Below are 16,317 nucleotides of genomic sequence, written 5' to 3'. Positions count from 1 at the left end.
TGGGAGAGAAGTGGCACAGGGGGCGTGGGAACGCACCTGGCACTTCGGCGACTGAGTACACATTTACCCAGGCTGTTACCGCTACTCACGGGACCCCGGCCACCCTTTACCCAGCGCCTTCTAAATTCCTGGGGCCCGTGTGCACCTCCTCTGGCTCTCCATAGCCCCAAGGGTGGTTGGACTGTTTCTCCTTTAGAGGCCAGGAAACGTGGGCACACAGAGGGATGGAGGGACTGGGCAGGCAGCCTGGGGCTTAACGGGGGCTGGAGTCAGCCCCTCCCCAGGACAGAAGGGTCTCCTAGCCCGAGGGCAGTGCCAGGAGGCTGGGACTTGAGCCTCTGGCCTGCCCCCCTGGTGGAAGGCTGGGACCCGCGGTGACGTCTCTGGCTGGTAACTGACCAGCCTGGGTGGCCCATGGCGGCGAGGTAGGGATCCGGGCAGCTAGGCAGCTCTCCGGGGGACACGCCCTGGCTCAGCAGCCACACTCCTCTGCCGACAGGAACACGACCCCTCCACAAATGCTCCGCACCCACAAATCCATCTGCAAAAGATGGCGAGACACAGAGTGAGGAGGGCGGCGGGCTCACGGAGGCCTCACGCCCCAGCCACACGGGCTCACTGGCTCATTGATCTCTCTCGGCCCCACAGGGTGCTTGGGAGAAATTAAGAGAGAGGTGCAGCTCTGCCCCCGGGGAGCTCTCAGCGGGCAGGGGGGCCATCTGGGCACAGACACGGACAAGGCTGGTGACCGCTGAAATGCAGCAAAGGGTCCAGCGGAGCCAGGGAAAGGTGGCTTCCTGGAAAGGGACCCTGCTGGAAGGGCCTTAGCCTGGTGGGCCTCCAGAAGCGCCACAGGGCCCTGTGCGCCTTTCCCCCACCAGAGCCCGGCTCGGAGCCTGACACACAGTAGGCACACACAGACGACTCGCCCTCTCGCTGATCGGCTCACTCATGGATTCACTCCCCCGGTGGCCAGAGGGACACTCCAAGGACACTAGCCAGGCCATGTCACTTTGTCTGCGGAGATCCTTCGTGATGTGGGAAGCCCGGGTCCACCAGGTCCCGCATGGTCCCCATCCCGGCCTCACACCCGGCGTCTCTCCGGGTCGTCGGCTCCCCGCCAGCCACCCCGGGCCTGCTCACTCTTTCTCAAACCCATGCCCCCTGTACTGCCATCTCAGGGCCTGTGTGCATGCTGTCCCCTCTGTTTGGAACCCTCTTCCCACAGCTGTTCACCTGGCTCGGTCCCTTACCTCCCTCTTGTTCTCACTCAGAAATCATCTTCCTGGGGCGCCTGGGTGGCTGGGCCGGTGAAGCGTCTGCCTTCGGCTCAGGTCATGATCCCGGGGTCCTGGGATCGAGCCCCACATGGGGCTCCCCGCTAGCAGAGAGTCCGCTTCTCTCTCTTACTCCTGCTCCCTCCTCCCCCTCGTGCTCTCACTCTCACTCTCACTCTCAATAAATAAAATCTTAAAAAAAAAAATAAATCATCTTTTTCCTGTGGGGCCTCTCAGGCCCCAAAACTCCACCTCCCTTGTCCCTTCACGACCTCCTCTGGAGTTTACAGTCGCCGGTACTTCCTCTGCCATACGGGACGTTTCGTTCTCATTTGTGTGGGTTACTGATGCGGAACGTCACCCCACGGGGACGGGTCTTTTTTGGTTTTCCTCAGCATCTCGAGTAGAGGGCCCCAGGGATGCAGTCCGCAGCCACCGAGCAAAGACTCAGTGTGGGGGTGAGTCAGTCAAGGAAGGAGCCCATCAACCAGGGCAGGAATCAATGAACAATCAGTGAATGAATGAATGAGCGAATTAATGAATGGGCTGGTCAGCGAGTCAGCAAATTGGCAAATGACAAAAGCAGTCAAGAGCGTGTGAGCAAGGAAAGGGGGCTGGAAAGCAGGGGAGCGGCCTGGGGTCCCTGGCTGGGTCATGGGCAGCAGCACCACTAGAAATCAAGAACCTCATGTTCCCCTGCGAGGAGAGGCTATTTTGGTCCTGAGTATTTTTAACCCCATGTGAACCACACCGAGGAGTGGGCAGAGAGCTGTGCAGATCGAGGCCCCGGCCTCCCAGGGGCCCCACAGCACTGGGGTGATCTGGCTCTTCTGGGGTGGGGTGGGGTGGGGTCTGGGCTTGTTGGGGAGGCCCGATGTGCCCCCTGAGCCCGCGCCCGCCCCCATGGAGAGTGCCAGTCCCAAGCAGTGTCGTTATTTGGTCCCGGAGCCCAAGACCCAGGAATAGAAACTGTGCACAGGGCCAAGTTGGCCACAGCCCAATCCCCGTGTGACCTCAGGTCCAAAGCATGCTCCTGGCCCCCCGGGATGGGCCTCACAGCTGCAGCCCAAGTCCTGGCCCTTGTCAGCAGAGCCTGGCACGTGGCCACTGCCTCCTCCTGCCTCCCTGCCCCAGGGAGCCGTTTCCAGTTAGCTTGCTGAGCCACCACCCTGCTCTGAGCTCCTCTGCGGCTTCCCATCATCAGGACCCCCGTGATCCAGCTCAGGCAGGAAGTGAGGGTGAGAAGCACCCAGCTGGCGGGTCAAAGGCCCAAAGGCCCGACCGCTCCCTGCTTGCTGGGCTCTCAGCACCAGCTTCGTGGGCCCCCCCAGTCAGGGGCACCGGAGTCAGGGACCAGGTCCAAGTGCCTAGAAATGGCTTCTCTGCCTGGTAATTGTCCCTCCTTCATGGCCCACAGTAGGGGCCACCCCACCTCTGACCTTTCCTTGGCTCCCGTGTCCATCCAGCTCGGCCTGGTGCTGGTGGACCCTGACCGGAGCAGAGTCACGGTGACGGTCAGACATGGTCCACACCGAACCGCGGGCTGTTGGGATGGGTGCTGACTGGCTCCCAGAGGTCCAGAGAGGGACAGGGATTCTATTCTGCCAGGGTCACACAGCCATGGAGGGTGGAGCTGGTGCCCTCAGGGAGCCCTTCCTGCCCCCCCACCCCAGCAAGGACTGCCTCACCCCAGGTCTCCCTGGAGATGCTTCAGGAGGCAGACAGCCCAGCAGAAGTCACAAACCACAAAACCAAGGAAACAGAAGAGGGACCCAACTCTGATCCACTCGCTGTACTGGTTTCCTGTAGCTGCTGAGACCAATGACCACAACAGGTGCCAACTTTTTTCACAGCTCCAGAGAGCAGAAGTCTGAAACCAAGGTGTTGACCAGACCCGACTCCCTCTCGGGCTCTAGGGGAGAACTGTTCCTTGCTCCTTCCAGTTTCTGGTGCCCCCTTCCAGCAACCCCCCCGCCCAGGCTTGGGGCTGCTTCCTCCAGCCTCTGCCCCTGCGCTCACACGGCCTTTTCCCCTGTATGTTCTTCTCCTCCTCTGTTGCAAGGACACTCGTTATTGGACTACGGCCCATACTTGGCTAAGCCAGGATCGTTTCCTCATCTCAAGATCCTTAACACCTGCAAAGACCCTTTTTTCCAAAGGAGGTCACAGTCACATGTCACAGGGGTAGGATACGACACATCTCCTCTCAGGCCACTATTTATCCCCAAACACCACTTTATATGTCCCCTCTGTCCTGGAGTCTCAGAACCACCCTCTGGTCACACACTGCCTGGGACATCACTGGAATGGCAGCTCCTCTGGACCCCAGGTGGGCCTCGCTGCATGGCCAGAGAAAAGGGGCAGATGTTACCTGCACTGGTGATTCCCAGTGCAGACGGCGTGGCTGTCTGCTGGCTTTGCCTGCCCATCATCCATTCTGACAACAGTATCCTGATTTCTTTTGAGGAACTGCCTCCACCTCACAGACCTCACTCTCTAGTTCTTGGGGTGGGCACACGATTCAAGTCTGCCTAATGACTGTGCCATGTTCTCTAGGCCACAGTGAGCAGCTCGGGGAGGGCATGTTAACCCAATCCAGGCCAAGCAGAGTCACGTGCCTTCTAATGGAGGTGCTAAGATGGAGCCATGAGCCAGGAGGGCGAGCCTGCCTGTCTGACAGAGAATGACGCTGGCCCCAAGGCCGGCAGAGACAAGAACTGGAGAAAAAGGATGCATGATGATGTCATCATTATACCTGGATGTTGCTATGCCTGAAGCTGGTACATCCTGGACTTCCTGTTACGTCAACCAACCAACACACACACACACACACACACACACACACACACACAGGGGAAAAAGAAAGAAAGAGATGAAGGAAAAGTCTACCAAGCTGAAAGTAGGGATACTTTTGGAGACAGGACAGGATCAGGAACTCAGACCCTCCTTGGTGGGAAGATCAAAACTTAGATCTAGAAAATCCTGCTTGAAGAATTCACAGTCCTGGCCCTGTACCCCTCTCCCATCTTTTGAGTCATAAGTAAATATTTCTACTTAAGAAGTAGGAGTTAGGGGCGCCTGGGTGGCTCAGTGGGTTAAGCCTCTGCCTTCAGCTCAGGTCATGATCCCAGGGTTCTGGGATCGAGCCCCACATAGGGAGTCTCTGCTCAGCAGGAGGTATGCTTCCTCCTCTCTCTCTCTGCCTGCCTCTCCACTTGTGATCTCTGTCAAATAAATAAATAAAATCTTAAGAAAAAAAAAAGAAGAAGTCGGAGTTACAGTTACTAGAAGGTGATTTTTATAAAACAGCAGTTTTTCAGAGCAGAACTTATACAATGTTTCTTCTCTGAAGCCCTTAAGATGTTCTAAAGCCAGAATCGGGTCCACAGTGGCTTGCTCTTTGGGCAAGGTTACCAACAAAATGAGGGAGGTAGAGACTTGTTTTTCCGAAAGGAACAGGGCAGATTCTTGGTTCTGAATTTTTCTTCCTCTGCTGATGTCATACAGAGCACAGGAAACAGAAAATAAACCACAAGCTTCAGCTTCAGGGACACAAAGGCCACGGAAAACCCATAAACCCCAACTCACATGTAAATGAGGCCCCAAGCTCCCGAGTCCACCAGGTATAGCAGTGAGCCGGGGAGGAACAGGGTGCAGAGGGGACCCGAAGTGGAAGCCTACAGAAATTAGCACTTCTTAGAGGAAGATGAGAAAGTCAGAAGAGTGAGCTGTATTCCGAGTGAACCGGGAGAGTTCAAGTTTGGAGGCAGGTGGCCCACTCAAGCCAGTTGTGTTCTGTGAGACCAAAGCACAGTGGATCTAGAAAAGGGTCATATGTTATTTTATTTTTTATTATTTTTAAAAGATTTATTTATTTGAGAGAGAGAACACAGCAGGAGGGGCAGGGAGAGAGAGAGAGAATCCCAAGCCGACTCCATGCTAAGTCCAGAGCCTAATAGAAGGCTCGATCTCGGGACCCCTGAGATTATGACCTCAACTGAAACCAGAGTCAGACACTTAACCAAATGCATCATCCAGGCACCCCAAGGAAGATCATATTTTAAAGGAATAATCAATTTCCATAAAAATGGGAGAAACTTCAAGAACTAGCCTGGTTTCTCTCCTAATTTCCACCAAAACCTCCTACTAAATGCTGATCCAGGAAGATTCAACCAATTTCATTATTTTTTTTAAAATGGTTAAAGGAATAAAAAAAAAGAAAAAAAAACAGTGTCCATACAAAGATACTCCAAGAATGAAAAGGGAAAGGAATACCAATGTTCTCTTACGTACAAAGAAAAATCACCATAAAAATATTCCCACAAAATGAAAAAAAACTCTAATACAAAATTATGGCATGAATTAAAAAAGAACAAACAGGGGTACCTGGGTGACTCAGTTGTTAAGCATCTGCCTTAGGCTCAGGTCATGATCCCAGGGTCCTGGGATCGAGCCCCACATGGGCCTCCCTGCTCAGAGGCAAGCCTGCTTCTCCCTCTCCCACTCCTTCTGCTTGTGTTCCCTCTCTCGCTGTGTCTCTCTCTCTGTCAAATAAGTAAGTAAAACCTTAAAAAGAAAAGAAAAGAAACACACACACACACACACACAAACACACAAACTTTAAAAAGTAATTCCAGGGATGCCTGGGTGGCTCAGTCAGTTAAGTATCTGCCTTCAGCTTAGGTCATGATCCCAGGGTCCTGGGATTGAGCCCCTGGGATTGGGCCCTCCCTCTGGCCCTCTTCCATCTTATTCTTTTGCTCTCTCTCAAATAGATAGATAAAAATTTTTAAAAAGGGGCGCCTGGGTGGCTCAGTGGGTTAAGCTTCTGCCTTCGGCTCAGGTCATGATCTCAGGGTCCTGGGATCGAACCCCGCTGGGCTCTCTGCTCAGCAGGGAGCCTGTTTCCCTTCCTCTCTCTCTCTCTGCCTGATTCTCTGCCTACTTGTGATCTCTCTCTGTCAATTAAATAAAATAAAATAATTTTTTTAAGATTTTTGTTTTTATTTATTTGACAGAGATCACAATTAGGCAGAGAATCAGGCAGAGAGAGAGAGAGGAAGGGAAGTAGGCTCCCTGCTGAGCAAAGAACCCGATATGGGGTTCAATCCCAGGACCCTGGGATCATGACCTGAGCTGAAGGCAGAGGCTTTACCCACTGAGCCATCCAGGAGTCCCTAAAAAAAAAAAAAAAAAAAAAAAAAAAAAAATATATATATATATATATATATATATATATATATATATATATATACACATACACACACAAATAGGGCACCTGGGTGGCTCAGTGGGTTGAGCCTCTGCCTTCGGCTAAGGTCATGATCTCAGGGTCCTGGGATCAAGTCCCGCCTCGGGCTCTCAGCTCTGCAGGGAGCCTGCTTCCTCCTCTCTCTCTCTGCCTGCCTCTCTGCCTACTTGTGATCTCTGTCTGTCAAAAAAATAAATAAAATTATACACACACACACACATATATATATGTATATATACATGTAGTCCCAGCTATGCAGGCAGACCAAAAAGCAGAAATACAAGAGCTGCAAGAAATGAGACAATATGTGATGTGAGAACTAACAGACCTCAGAAACATATTAGAAGGAAAATACAAGACTATTTCAGAAATGAAGACTCAATGGTAAGAAATACCCAGGAGAACAGATTCCAGACAAAGTACAGGAAGAGCTACAAAGATTAAAATGAAAAAGTCACAAAATTCAGCAGAAAGAATCAAAGAACCAAAACAAGATGAAACAGACTGCAGAGGAGATCCAACACACGTACAACCGACCTCCTGAAGAAGAAATAAACAGACAGATAGAATAAATTGCTGCAATTATAATTCAGGAAAACCTTCCAGAAATAGGGGAAGGCCTAACTTCACAGACCCAACTGAAAGGGCACACCATGTGCTAGAGAACAGTGACCCAGAACAATAAATCCCAAGACACAGGAGAGTAAAATCACTGGGCTTTAAAGGTACAAACGTAAATCTCTGGGGAGCTACATACAGAGCTCAAGGCACGGACAAAGGACAGACAATCTGGCTGGCATCTGATTTCTCTGTAGCAGCATTTATAAAAACAGAAGACCGTGGAACAACACCTACAGGGTCATCAGAGAAAGGAAGCTTGAGCCAAGATTAACCTAGAGCCACAGTGTTCCTTAAATAGAAAGATTACAGGACGCCCGGGTGGCTCAGTCGGCTAAGTGTCTGCCTTCAGCTCAGGTCTCGATCCCAGGGTTCTGGGGTCGAGCCCTACATCAGGTTTCGGAAGTCTGCTTCTCCCTCTTAATCTGTCCCTCTGTCCCTCTCGTTCTCTTTCTCTCTCTCAAATGAATACATACAATCTTTTTTAAAAAATAAATCCATGTAAAGATTACGCCAAGAGTTTCGAAGTACAAGGACTTAGGCAAGATTGCTCCTCTGAGGAAGACCAAAGCATCAACTCCAGCCAACCAAGCTGGTGCTTTAAAGAACGGTAGTATGAGGACTGAATGTATTTAACTGCGGCATCCTCTCTCTCCCAAGAAAGGGGAAGAATAAAGAGGACAGATGGAAAGAAAATGGTACCTACCCAGACAATACGGAAATGATCTAACTACCCCAAACTTGGCAGGCAAGCGGGAAAGGAGGTTGAAAATGCAATGCGCTCTGTGGTTACCTCATCTTTAATCTCGAGCAGTAAGAGCTAAAAAATCCAACAGCAAAAGTTTAAGCACATTTCAAGTACAAAGGCGGCAACAAGAGGGATAACATTGCCGATTTTACTGCATCTAATAAGACGCATCGTTATGTGCCCACTTAAAAAAACTAAAATGCTGCCCATTAAACAATGTCAGTCTGCTTTCTTATCCTGCAGAATTTTTATCTTGAAAAAATGGTTTCGTCAGATTTTACAATCACCAAGGGGCGCCTGGCTGGCTCAGTTGGAAGAGCACGTGGCTCTCGATCTTGGGGTTTTCCCACACAGGATCACCTCCTGTACCCATCACGTGTGGGTCATGTGGCATTTCTCGAAAGTGCTTCACTGTTGTCTCCAGAACGTTCTCCCTGGCTGCTGACACTTCTTCAGGTTTTCGTGGCAATGACAACATGAGTGTTCATGAGTGTCACCTGACCAAGAACCGCTGGGATGGTCAGATCGGAAAGAAGATACACCTTCATCACTCAGTACAGTGTCAGCCGAAATGGGACCGTGACAAGCGGAAGGGCAACAAAAAAGAGGAAACAAGTTTATTGTTCCTAGAAGAGAAACAATACTGTCTACAGAAAGAAGAAACTAAGTAGTATATAAAGGTGTGAATATAAAGGTAGCCACTATAACAAAAATGCTTTCCCAGATATCAGGGGGACTTTCTTTTTTTTTAAACACAGTAAAGAGTAAAGAATAGAGCCCTTCTACATGGATGAAGACATATCTGCATATGTATACACAATATGACATTGTGAGAAACCTGCGATATCAATATATGTAAGCAGGCTTAACTCACTTGTCTTTATGAAAAGAAAGATTTTTGATGGAGATCCCAAGCAAAAAATCCAACTCTATCCTGTATCTGAGAGATTGAGATATACATCAAAGGGATTCTGAACAGTTGAAAGTAAAAGAGCAAAGGTAGGGGCGCCTGGGTGGCTCAGTGGGTTAAAGCCTCTGCCTTCGGCTCGGGTCATGATCCCAGGGTCCTGGGATCAAGCCCCGAATTGGGCTCTCTGCTCAGCAGGGAGCCTGCTTCCTTCTCTCTCTCTCTGCCTGCCTCTCCGCAGATTTCTGTGATTTCTGTCTGTCAAATAAATGAATAAAATCTTAAAAAAAAAAAAAAAAGAGCAAAGGTAGAAAGACAAATACGAACAAAAACAAAGCTAAGGCCATGATCTCAAAACAAGACTGAGAATTCAAGCCAACCATCACTAAATGAGCCCAAGAAGGGCCATATAGAATGTAAAGGTATAATTTACAATGTACCAAGTAACACTGCAGCGATTTCCAGGAATTAGAAAGTACAAAATATTAGGTTAAATAGATTGAAACACACTAATAAGAGATTTTAATTCCCTTCTCTTAGCCCAAGAAATAAGTAGATCAAATATAAGTAAGAATTCAGAAGATGTAGATAAAATAATGAGTAAGTTTCTATACTGCATCAAATTCTATCCTAGACTTTTTTAAGAGCAATAAAGCATTCATAAAAATCAAAAACAAAATTGATAAACCTTTAGCTAGATTAATCAAGAAAGAAAGAGAAAGGACTCAAATAAATAAAATCAGAAATGAAGGAGGAGAAATAATTGATTGACACTCCCAAAATACGAAGGATTATATGAGAATGCTATGAAAAATTATACACCAACAAATCGGACAACCTAGAAAAAGTGAACACATTCCTAGAAACATATAACCTTCCAAAACTGAATCAGGAAAAACAGAAAAATTGCAAAGACTGATTACTAGTAATCAAACTGAATTAGTAAGCAAAAAGCCGCCCAAAACAAAAGTTCAGGACCAGATAGCTTCACAGGCAAACTCTACCAAATATTTAAAGAAGAGTAAATACCTATCTTTCTTTCTTTTTTTTTTTTTAAGATTAAAAAAAAATTTATTTACTTGAAAGAGAGAGTGTGAGCACAGAGGGAGAGAGAGAAGCAGACCCCTGCTGAGCAGGGAGCCCCATGTAGGGCTCCATCCCAGGACTCCAGGATCATGACCAGAGAGGAAGGTAGATGCCTAACTGACTGAGCCACCTAGCCAACCCAATACCTATTCTTCTAAAACTAAAGAAGGAAAGCTTCCAAATTCATTTTATGAGGCCAGCATTACCCTGATACCAAAACCAGATAAAGACACCATAACATGTGTGTGATGAACACAGATGCAATAATTCTCAGCAATATACTAGCAAACTAAATCCATCAACATATTTTTAAAAATCAATATGGGGGGTGGGGTGAGGAAAAAAATCATTCACCACCATCAAGTGGGATTTATTCCCCAGATGCAAGGGTGGCTCAATATTCACAAATCAATCAACATCATATATTAACAAGAGAAAGGATAAAAACCGTATGATCATCTCAATAGATATAGAAAAAGCATTTGAGGGGCACCTGGGTGGCTCAGTGGGTTAAGCCTCTACCTTCGGCTCGGGTCATGATCTCAGGGTCCTGGGATCGGGCCCCACATCGGGCTCTCTGCTCAGCAGGAGGCCTGCTTCCTCCTCTCTCTCTGCCTGCCTCTGCCTACTTGTGATCTCTGTCTGTCAAATAAATAAAATCTTTAAAAATAAATAAATAAATAAATAAATAAATAAATAAAAAGCATTTGACAAAGTACAATGTCTATTCGTGATAAAAACTGTAAACAAAATAGATTTAGAGGGAATATACCTCAATATAATAAAATCCATTATGAAAAACCCATAGCTGTCATCACACTCAATAGGGAAGAACTGACAGATTTTCTTCTACAATCAGGAACAAGATAAGGATGTCCACTCTCACTACTTTGATTCAACACAGCATGGGAAGTCCTAGCCACAGCAATCAGACAAGGAAAAGGCATCAGCATAGGTAAGAAGAAAAACTCTATTTGCAGATGAAATGATACTATATATAGAAAACCCTAAAGACTCCACCAAAAAATGACTCTAACTGATAAATCAATTCAGTAAAGTCACAGAATATACAGAAATTAATATACAGAAATCTGTTGTGTTTCTACACACTAATAATGTAGTAGCAGAAAGAGAAATTAAAACGATCTCGTTAATAGCTACACCAAAAGGAATAAAACACCTAGCAGTAAACTTAACCCAGGAGGTGAAAGACTGGTACTCTGAAGACTATAAAATATTGATTAAAAAAAATGAAAGATGACACACACAAATGCAAGGATAGTCCATGTTCATGGATTGGAAGAACCAATACCATTAAAATGTCCATACTACTCAAAGCAACTTACAGATTTAATGTAATTCTTATGAAAATACCAATAGCGTTTTTCACAGAAGTTAAACAAGATATTACTAAAATATGTATGGAACCACCAAGACCCTGAACACTCAAAGCAATCTTGAGAGAGAACAAAAAAGATGGAGGATCACAATCCCAGATTTCAAGAAATACAACAAAGCTGTTGCCATCAAAATAGTATGGAAACTGGTGCAAAAACAGGCACATAAATCAGTGGAACAGAACAGTCCAGAAACAAACCCATGCTTTCATGGTCAATTAATCTCCAACAAAGGAGGCAAGAATATGCAATGGGGAAAAGTCTGTCTCTTCAGGAAGTCATGTTGGGAAACCTGGACAGCTACAAGCAAAAGAATGAAACTGGACCACTTTCTTACACCATCCACAAAAATAAACTCCAAGGGATTAAAGACCGAGCTGTGAGACATGGAACCATAATTTCTAGAAAAGAGCACAGACAGTCCTTTCTTTGACCTCAGCTGTAGAAACGTATTTCTTTTTTTCTTTTTTTTTTTAAAGATTTTATTTATTTGCCAGAGACAGAGGGAGAGAGAGCGAGCAAGCACAGGCAGACAAAGAGGCAGGCAGAGGCAGAGGGAGAAGCAGGCTCCCTGCCGAGCAAGGAGCCCGATGTGGGACTCGATCCCAGGACGCTGGGATCATGACCTGAGCCGAAGGCAGCTGCTTAACCAACTGAGCCACCCAGGCGTCCCGAAACGTATTTCTTGATATGTCTTCTTTCACAAAGGAAACAAAAGCAAAAATACCTATGTGATTCTGGAATTTGACAGGTTGATTCTGAAGTTCATGTGCCAAAATAAACAAGCAAAGACGTCTAGGAAAACTCTGACAAGGAGGGGAAAAATGAGGAAGGATTGGAAGTTCTTTAGATATTAAAAAATGCTGTGAAGCTTCCATACTTGAAACAAGGCAGTCTTTAGAAAACACAAAAACCAGGGGTGCCTGGGTGGCTCAGTGGGTTAAAGCCTCTGCCTTCCGCTCAGGTCATGATCCCAGGGTCCTGGGATCGAGCCCCGCATCGGGCTCTCTGCTCCGCGGAGAGCCTGCTTCCTCCCCTCTCTCTCTCTCTGCCTGCCTCTCTGCCTACTTGTGATTTCTCTCTGTCAAATAAACAAAATATTAAAAAAAAACAACAACAACACAAAAACCAGAAAACAAAAACAATGCACTCTTAGCATTTGAACAAACAGGGCAAAGAAACAAAAGCTATCACTGCCATGGCCAGGTCCCTGGATATCCAACCACTGCAGGATTTCCAGTTAGTAAACTAAACTAGGTCTTCTAAGGTGTTGGGAAACGGGAGTAGAGGCTGTGTTCACATCTCAGAACTCGCCCCAGGATCAAGTCCAAATGTAAAATAACAGACCCTATAAACATAGAACCAAAACAACATGGGCAAATTCCTTTATAACCTCAGAGTTGGGAAAGTTTTGTTAATTACGTACGAAATCCATCCAGAAGCCGTAAAAGAAAAGATGAATACATCTGACTTCTTGAAAAACCCCAATTGCTTCATGGTGGGATTTTGCCCCCCGAAATCCCATCAGGAGTCAAAATGAAAGTGACAACTTGGGGTAAGTTTTGTGCCTCTCGGATCCCAAAAAGTCCGATCTTTCCGAACCTCTAAAGAGCTCCCAGGAATCAAGGAGAAGACAACCTGGGACACCAAAGAAAAGTGGCCAAAGTCCGTACATACACACGGAAAACATGCCCCTGAATATGTAAGCAAGAGTGAGGCTCTTTCTTAAGTAAGAGAAAGGCAAATCAAAACACTTCGTACAGCATCTCTCACCTGTCAGATGGGCAAAATCCAAAACTTGGACAACACATTCTTCTGGCCAGGCTGTGAGGGGACAGGCGCCTCGCCCAAGGCTCGTAGGCTTGCCAGATGGTATGAACTCCAGTGGCCGAGGACAAGTAAACAACACCTCTCAAAATTACACAAATGCTTAACCTCTCTCCGTGTAACAGTGTGAATTTATCTGTAGATAAGGGCATTCACAGAGGTCAGAGATTTTCAATCGCCAATGGCTGAAAACAACCCAAGGTCTTTTTTGAAGGGACTGATTAAAGACACAAAGATACACTGATTTGATGTAAATGTCGGCTTCCAGAGGGCAGGGAGGAAGGCTGTTTTTACTCATTGTTGCATTCCCTGTGGCCAGTACAGGCCCTCAGACAAAGCAGGGGCCCAAAGTATAATTTCTGAACAAATAGTCAATGATCCCTAAACTGCCCACAAAGCCAAGATCAGACCAGGTAACTAACCTCAGTGAATGCCATCTGCAGACGATGCGGATGCCTGTTAGAAAGTGTAACTGACATGTCCTGCCTCACCATCTGAGGGTACAAAATAAGATCACATACTTTATTTCTTTGTTTAGATTTTATTTATTTGGCAGACAGAGATGACAAGTAGGCAGAGAGGCAGGCAGAGAGAGAAGGAAGTAGGTTCCTGCTGAGCAGACAGAACCAGATTCAGGCTCGATCCCAGGATCCTGGGATCATGACCTGAGCCGAAGGCAGAGGCTTTGACCCATTGAGCCACCCAGGTGCCCCAAGGTCACATACTTTTGAATTGTCATATTTAAATACCTGAGTCTTTCCTGGTCCCAAGAGAGGAAAGGTGACTTTTCCAAAGGGGCAGGGCTGGTAAGCACAGGAGATAGGATTTGTACCCAGGATCATCAGGCACAGACCTCTCCTCTTTCCCGGAGGCCATCCCTCCCTCCAGGGTCACTCCAGCTCTGCCTGGGGTTGGCTTCTCAAGAGCAGGGTGAAGTCATTCCCCACCCCCACCCCACACCCCACATGCTGCCCCCCCCCCCCCCCAGCTCTGTGCTCAGTCCAGGCAACATAACCCACCATGAATCCTGACTCCTGCACATTTGCAGTCTTGGCACGTGCACACACACACGCTTACTGGTCTGCAGGGCCAGGATGGTGGGAATGGATGAGCTTTCTGTGCTGGTCATCTTCTATGCCCAGCGGTCACAGAGGCACAAGAAGCAGGGGAAAACTCTTCATCAGATAAGATCCCGCCTGGCAAATGAAATGCCCATGGAAAAGGCATTTGTAAATTCCAGCCTGAGTTAAGAGTCCTGAGCTCACTGTATTTGAAAGAAAGCTCCCAGGTTGCTTCATTTTTTCCTTTTTTTTTTTTTTTTACTGTATGAAAGATTACAAATAATTGGCAGCAAAAGAGAGCGTCAACCCTGCCCCGCACAGTCTGCACACACAGACCGCACCGACCGTACTGGGTCTGCTTTGTCTTAACCACCTTCGCTAACGGTGTATTGCCTGAGCAAGGGACTGCTTTCTATCTTGGACACACTTGCTCTTTGATCGTGGTGTCTGACCTCTCTCTTCCCAATTCGGAGCCTCAACTTCTTCATCTGTAAAATAAAGAGCTGGGAAAGATAATCTCCAAGGACCCTTCTAGAAAGACCTTCCAAAGCTGGTGTCTCCGCTACCAGTTCTGTTCATTCCAGCAGAAGTGGCTCTCACTGACCTCTCCAGGCAGTGTATTTCAGGGTCACCTGCCCCTTGGTGCCAGGCCAAGAGCACAGGCAGATAATGAGACCCAAAGGATGACAATTCACAGATAAGAGAGTTCAGGCTCAACCTGATTACAAAAGTCTTCTTGGAAAGAAACCCATCAAGCCCCTGGCATCACACACAGTCCCCTGATCCTTCATTCGACAAATGCCTCAACACCTATTATGGGCCATACCCCACTCCACCATCTGGAAACAGACAGCAAGGAACAAAGCCAATCGTCTTTTGCTTCCTGGAGCTGAAATTCCAGTGGGAGAAAATTAACAAGTAAAGAAATACATCAGGTGGATGACATGTGCTGTGTGGAAAAATGCAGCAGGGAGCGTGGACTGGGAGGCACAGACGGGTGAAGATGGCCTCTCCGAAAAGCTGACATTGTGCCAAGAGCTGAAGGAGGTGAGGGGTTGAGCCTTAGGGCTATCTGGGGGAAGTGTGTCCCAGGAGGGAAATTGGTGAGTGCAAAGGCCCTGGGGCATGTGTGCCTAAGGTGTTGGAATAGCAGAGTAAGTAAAATGGGAGGGAGAAGGCACCAGGAGAGCAAGTCAGAGACATAATGAGACCAGGTCATAGGGGGCCTTGAGGGCCACTGGAAGAACCTGTCTCTCCAATTGGGAGGGCTGCCGCTGTGGGGAGCTTCTGAGGAGGAAAGGGCTATCGTGTGCCATTGTCTTACAGTTCTTTGGGATCTGGCTGCTTTTTGAGACTAAACCACAGGGGATGTGTGTCAACAAGAAAGCAGTTATGAGGTTCTTGCAACAGTCCAGAGGAAGAGGAGTGGAGGAGAAATTCTTCCCCTGGGAAGCAGGGGGAGAGACCCTCTTGGAACGCTTTTCTGACACGTCTCTCCTTCCCACGTCGGCCCCATGACCACAGCCCAGCTCAGGACTCTGTTCTCTGCTTCAAGACCCACAACCCCAGCCTCTTCCCTGGCTTCCTGCCTCTGCTCCAAGCAGGTCTCCAGGCCTCGTGGGCACGTCCCCTGCAGCCCCTGCACCGCCCCCCCGCCCCCGCACCCCAGGCCCACCACCCCCGGACCAGCCAGGCTGACCTCTGCCAGATTGCTCAAGCCATCAGCCGCTGGGAATTCCAGATTTCTGCAATATGTTCTTTCCCTTCCCTCAAGCCGTCCCCCCATCCTCCCGGCCCCGCAGCCTCTCAACCATCAGACGTGGGAAGAGCTGCCGCTTGCCAAAGGCACCACATGTCAGGCATCCTGCCAAGCACTGATCACTCTCCTACATCATCATGCCAACCAGTATGGTCCCCGTTCACGTGCTGGAAGATGAAGGTACAGAGAGGAGAGGCAACCCTCCCACCGCGGAAGGGCCAGTAAGCCTGGGAGGCAGGATCTGCACCTAGGGATGTCTGCTCTGAGTCCTCTAATGCTGCTTCCTCCCTGGATCTCTCCTGACCTAGGTGAGTGGAGCACACCACCTCCGGGAGGCTGCCTGGATTTCAGCACGCCTCCCACTGTGGGCCGTGGCCTGGGTCCCC

The 16,317-nt window shown here is 48.1% G+C and overlaps 1 protein-coding gene across 4 annotated transcripts in view; it reads right to left on the bottom strand.

Annotated features, from left to right (window-relative positions):
• The window catches only part of A4GALT (alpha 1,4-galactosyltransferase (P1PK blood group)), a 28,442-nt gene that overhangs the window by 8,607 nt on the left and 3,518 nt on the right, over positions 1-16,317 (bottom strand). Inside the window, exons 2-3 of one of the 4 annotated variants that reach the window (XM_082739906.1) lie at positions 14,131-14,307; positions 400-541 (exon numbers count right to left, since the gene is read on the bottom strand). The exons of 1 other annotated variant lie outside the window; for it this stretch is intronic. The gene's annotated coding sequence lies outside the window, so the exon portion shown is untranslated. Of the gene's footprint in view, positions 1-399; positions 542-1,253; positions 1,579-14,130; positions 14,308-16,317 lie in introns of those variants that run through there. 2 more of the 4 variants (XM_082739905.1, XM_082739904.1) reach the window with 2 other exon arrangements.

Source organism: Mustela nivalis (genome assembly GCF_964662115.1).
Source record: "Mustela nivalis genome assembly, chromosome: 7".
Taxonomy (NCBI): Eukaryota; Metazoa; Chordata; class Mammalia; order Carnivora; family Mustelidae; genus Mustela; species Mustela nivalis.
This window is presented reverse-complemented; position numbering and strand designations above follow the sequence as displayed.